At 41.4% G+C, this 5831-nt stretch overlaps 1 protein-coding gene across 1 annotated transcript in view; it reads left to right on the forward strand.

The window, feature by feature from the left end:
• The first annotated feature begins 6 nt into the window (after positions 1-6).
• LOC106867168 (elastase) overlaps positions 7-5831 on the forward strand; it is an 18165-nt gene continuing 12340 nt past the window's right edge. The window contains exon 1 of the mRNA XM_014911959.2: positions 7-114. The gene's annotated coding sequence lies outside the window, so the exon portion shown is untranslated. The remainder of the gene's footprint in view (positions 115-5831) is intronic.

The raw sequence follows: 5831 nt of genomic DNA on the forward strand, positions 1-5831 counted from the left end.
CTTTATAATTGTCCATAATTGAGACAGTCACTAAGATAGAGCGTGGAGAAGCGGTGATCTGCACCTCTGTGTATCTTATCGACATTGGTTATCAACATTGCATAGATGACAAAGGTAAGTACGTCGACTGCATACCACAGTTGGGCCGCCTGAATGACACTCAAGCAATGTCCGCTGATGAGAACCAGTCAGTGATTATGAAGAGGTGTCTCACCAATCCACGAGTCTCCCCCCCCCCCATTGTTGGAGCCCCAAAATCGGCCCTACTTGCCACACCGGTCATTTCGATCAGCAGATGAACGCTCAAGCGTATTTCCTGTAGGTTGCATTATGCGCTGTTGCGTGTGGTATCGATCTTAGGTTTATCCTTTAAATGAAGCTTGGACCGTTTCGTGTCCCATCGGTCGACAGATTAACGGTGACCGGCTCCCGCGTTTTTCATTCACCCATCATTCCACTCAACTCCCAGAGTCATCTGACAGGTCACCGACATCATGATGTTATCTCTCTCTTTCTCTAACCTCTCTCTCTTTCTCTAACCTTTCTCTCTCTCTCTCTCTCTCAATCTCTCCGTCACTCCCTCCATTGATATGCGCCACCCGGCAATTAACGAAGCTGATTCTCCTATCGAAAAGAAACCCTTCACAATCGGCAAATAGCTGAGTTGCGTCCAGTTGACGTAGGGTGCAGTTACTTGATGTTACTGCCTCCTGCTGTATTTCGTCGAGATGACAATACATATGTTTCCGCCTCACCACACTGACCAAAACTCAAACCGACTCACACAGCTCGTAGTACGAATGACCTGTGTGTGTGTGTGTGTGTGTGTGTGTGTGTTATTCCCATTGGCGGCAGACTTGTCGATATCGTCCGTAAGTATTTCTTGAATGTAGCAGCGAACTAGTTTGATAAAAGGATTGATCAGTAAGTGGGATTTATAAAAACATACAACAAACAATTCTTATCTTCTTTATCAGGAAAAAACGAGCCTATACACGGTCGATGAATTGTGAGGTCAAGACACAAATCTCAGCTAAAACACATTTTAACGTCCTAAACAATGACCGAGAGTATATTTATTGAGGTATTAGATTTGAAAATATGATAATGTAATTTGACCCGAGGCTATTCAATTACAGCCTTGTTTAAATTTCCATTTGAGAGCATAGCACCTGTATTCATTTGAAACAGCTTGCCAGTGTGAAGTTTCATAGAGATCGATGCAATAAAACAAGCAACTGGTCATACAACAGCACAAGGACTGAGTACACATACACGCGCGCGCACACATGCACATACATACATACACACACACATATATAAATACATTTTTTCTTTTCTTGTTTCAACTTGAGAGTTGTGGCCGTGCTGGTGCACCGCTGTTTGCTTTGCAATTCATTCACTAAACCTTCTGTGATATGTGGTATTTGGTAGATGAGGGAGTTTGATGTTGCTGTCCTCATCTGCGTTTCTTGCCGTGACGTAGCTTCGTTCGGAACTCTTGACAGAAGATCCAATTGTGGTTTGAAGACCCCCAAGATGTTGATATAAAAAAAATCCCGGACTCGTTATAAAACAAAAAAAAACTTATTTACCTGTTTTAACATCATCGCCTTCGAAATTGTCACCTTTTGCAGCAATATGCCGCTTCCAACAAATGAAGTATGTTTTTAGGTTACTACCAACTGGTATTGAGACGCCATCTCTATCAAACTAGTCTGCCAAGGCGGCAAGGTCCCTGATTTTGGACTCATAGTGTTCCTTTTCTGATGCTGCTTGCCACACAAAGCTAACGAGTACAGCCTACCCGGAACACTGGTTATTTGAAGGCGCCAGATACTCGCCTTTTCTCACACTTCTCCTGTTGGTTTGGCGAAGGAGTCAACCAAGGCTGCGGAGCTCTTGCTACCCATAAGTTGGGCCTGCTCCCTTCGCATTTCTGTGTGTTGGGGACCATGATCCTGATTCTTACTAGGAGATGTTATTATTGTTGTTGTTGTTGTTGTTGATATTATTATTATTCCTTCGTAATATAGTGTAGGTAAAAATGCGCCGGAGTCTTTCGTCATCTGTCTAATCACAACAAGGACCTCAGACAGATAATACTTCCCTTAAGATGTGCACTGTGCCCAATAAGGCTGTTTTTTGCAAGACATCAATCTTGCATGGAATTTACAGTTGCCTTAAGAGGTTTTGAAGTTTCAATGGGATTGAGCCCAACACACCGATCACCACTGGTATCGCTTTTACATTACCCTATCGCATTCCATACAGTCTTGCCATTTCCACTTTCAATTCTGAGTACTTGGTGATTTTTTCAACCTCTTTACTCACAACATTCATGTCATTTGATATGGCTGCATCAATGATCTGACACTATTTGCCTCTCTTACTCAATATGACAATATCCGTCCGACGGTGTTCGATTACAGGATCCGTCTGAAAATCATAGTCCCAGAGTATCATTACTTTTCCATCCTCCTGCATAACTTTACTTGGTATATGCTCACACTAGTTCTCTGTTACTTCATATTGGTATTTACGGCATAAGAGCCAATGAAGATACACACACACTTTATCATGGTACCATTTGTACTCTCCTTGTGCAAGGTTCTCACATCCACCTACCAAGTGGGTCACATTTTCCACACTCTTTCCACAGAGTCTGCATTTCTGGGTGTCAGAAGTTTTATAGATGTTATACTTCACTGAATTGGTAGCGAGAGCCTGGTCTTGTGCAGTAATGATCAGGCTTTCGGTGGTACGCTCTAAATCACCTCATTATCCTTTATTATTCTTAACGTCATGTGTATTCCCTGCAAACTGTCCAGGCATTCTCATTTCAAGAAGGTCTTCTTTTCTCTTCGCCTCAGCTCTTTGGTTAAACTCTTCCTTGCCCATCATTTCATCTGCATTTACACCCATATCTTTTGCGGCATATTGCAGCAGGTCTTCATCACTATTTATCAAATACTCAGCAAGCGTTCTCCTTTCACTCCTTATACAATGGTCTACACTAATTAGTCCTCTGCCACCATTCTTTCTTTTCATATACAGTCTGTTTACGTTTGCTTTAGGGCGTAGCATCCCATGCAGCATCACCAACTTTCTCGTTCTTCTATCCAATGTTGATATTTCCTGCTTAGTCCATTTGAGGATGGACGCACTGTATCTGACCACCGCAACTGCCCAGATATTCATTGCGGTAATCAAATGTTTGGCATTCAGGTTGGATTTCAGCACCATCTTCACCCTTTGTTGATACGCCTTATAATAATAATAATAACAACAATAATAATAATAATGAGCGAATAATGCAGATATTGACAAAGCCCTTACCCATCAATGACTAATGGCCTCTGGCTTGAAATCAGAAACAGAGGGGTTTATCATAGAAGCCCACGATCAATGTCTATCTACAAAGAACTACCAGGCCAACATATTAAAGAACGGCAGCTCCCCATTATGTCGCATATGCCAACAACAAAATGAGACCATCGATCATGTTGTCTCCATGTGCAGTCTGCTTGCGCCTACAGAGTATCTCAACAGGCATGATAGAGCTGCACAATGTATTCACTGGGTAATATGCAAAAACCTGGACTTGCCCCATGATAAAAACTGGTGGGAACACAAACCACCCCAGTACTTGAAAATGATCACATTGCACTCCTCTGGAACTTCACCATTCAAACTGACAGAAAGATAGACGCAAATAGGCCAGACATCATACTGAAAGACTTCAGACAAAAATCATGCCTCCTCATAATAATATAAAGGCAGCAAACTGGCAGAATTCTTAGCACGTTGGGAGAAATGCTTTGCAGCATTTCATTTGTCTTCGAGTTCTGAGTTAAAATTCGGCCAATGTTGACTGTCTCTTATCGTTCAAGGATCGATAAAATAAGAACCAGTTGAACACTGGGATCGATCTAATCAACTGATATCATCCTTGGAACTTGCTGGCACTGTTCCAATATTTGAAATTATTATTATTGTCTTTCGTCAAAGGTTTTGCAATATTTTGGTAACTTATTTGCTTCATTCTTCAACTTACAACAATAGCAGTCTGGTATTCAAAGTTGAGTCTACTGTGTTGTACTGTCTGAAGGCACCTTCCAGCCAGTTCTTTGATCCCACGCTGATACTAGTTTGGTCGCTCCTGGGCCATAGTAGCAGACACCCAACGCGTGACACACAAAACGACTGAAGCTAGAACCATGGGGATGGGAAGCAACTTCTTACCAAAAAAAGCTACGTTTGGCCCTACACACACACGCATACATACGCGCACGCGCGTGTATTTATGTATTTATCCAAGAATGCGTACATGCATACATACGTGTGTTTGTGTTTGTGTGGTGGTGGTGTGGGTGTGTGTGTGTGTTCAGCAATATGGGATGAGTATTGTTAATGATGGTCCTGTTTGGTTAATTTGAAATACCAGCGGTTTAACTAGGCGAAAACAGATGATTTGACGACACACAGACAAACAGACAAAGAGGGGATCTAGATGAGAAACAGCAATTTATAATTTCTAACGGTCTTATCGGACCGAAAATCATGCCTGTACTTTCCTTCATCCGTAAAACTCTGTTCTAGATAATAGGGGTTGTATTCCAGAAGTTTTGAGACTTCTTTATAATAGAAGCAGTTATGAATGTCCTAAATTATTTTAATTCCTTATGTCACTTTAATGCATCTAATAAGCTGACCTGCTAACTTTTGTTATTCCAGATCGAAGGACGTGGCTTTAACAGCATTTTAGACAGACCCTACTAAACATTGCTTGTCACAGTTGATTAGTTTGCAGAATGTAATCAAAATGTGAAATCAATTTGGGTGATCGATACGTAATAAAATTTGTGTTAAACTGGACCAAAATGCATCAGAAACGTCAACAAGCAATATTTTCTAGAGGTTTAGGAGTTCAGGTAGATATTTTCTCGCAAAAGACCAGAGCTCTTCCACTCGCGTCAGTAACAGTTGCACGAGGACGATGTACAAGTCCAAAATTCCATCGTAGTTACCTACCGTTTCATAGAGATGGGCATCACATATGTCCTTCACCCTCCCTACAGTCCAAACCGTGATTTCTGAAGTTTTGGTTGTCCCCCAAGCTGAACGAGAAGATGAAGGGTCCCGAAAACGTTCACTTTGGGAGCTTTCCAAAGGGCCTTCACAAAGTGGCTTGGACACCAAAACAAGTGCATTGAAGTCAGAGGCTCCCACTTTGAAGTGTATTAGAGTATTGTACTTCTTTGAAATTAATAAATGTTACTCCTTAAAACTTTTGAAATACACACCTTCTATATAATGCACTCGCTTTGATCAATTGTCTCACAACTTGAGTGCGAGTATCACCTCTCACACATAAGAGTGCCATCATCGTTCTTTCTCTCTCTCCACCAGACTTAAAGACCTCCTGTGTGGGGCAACCTTCAACAACATTTCAGCTCTCTCATCCACCTTCAAAGTCGGCTGCCTTCGCTATTCGTATCTGGCTATTATTGTTGCTGTCTTCAGGCCGAAAGTCCACTATTTCATCCCTGCAGCAGCTCTACTTGACCAGTTGCTTCTATTGTTCAACTTTGACTGACCACTGTCACACAGACAGAAACAATGGCTACGTGTAGATAGAGAGAGAGAGATAAAGCGGGGAAGGAAAAAGAAAGAGAAAGGGGAGAAAGTAGGACCGAACAGTTTGATAGACAGGTTGAATATATATGCGTGTGTGTTTGTGTATACACACATATATATACATACATATATATATGTATGTATACACACACACACACACATATATATATATATATATATATATATATATA

The sequence above is a fragment of the Octopus bimaculoides genome, chromosome 7 (assembly GCF_001194135.2).
Source record: "Octopus bimaculoides isolate UCB-OBI-ISO-001 chromosome 7, ASM119413v2, whole genome shotgun sequence".
Classification (NCBI taxonomy): domain Eukaryota; kingdom Metazoa; phylum Mollusca; class Cephalopoda; order Octopoda; family Octopodidae; genus Octopus; species Octopus bimaculoides.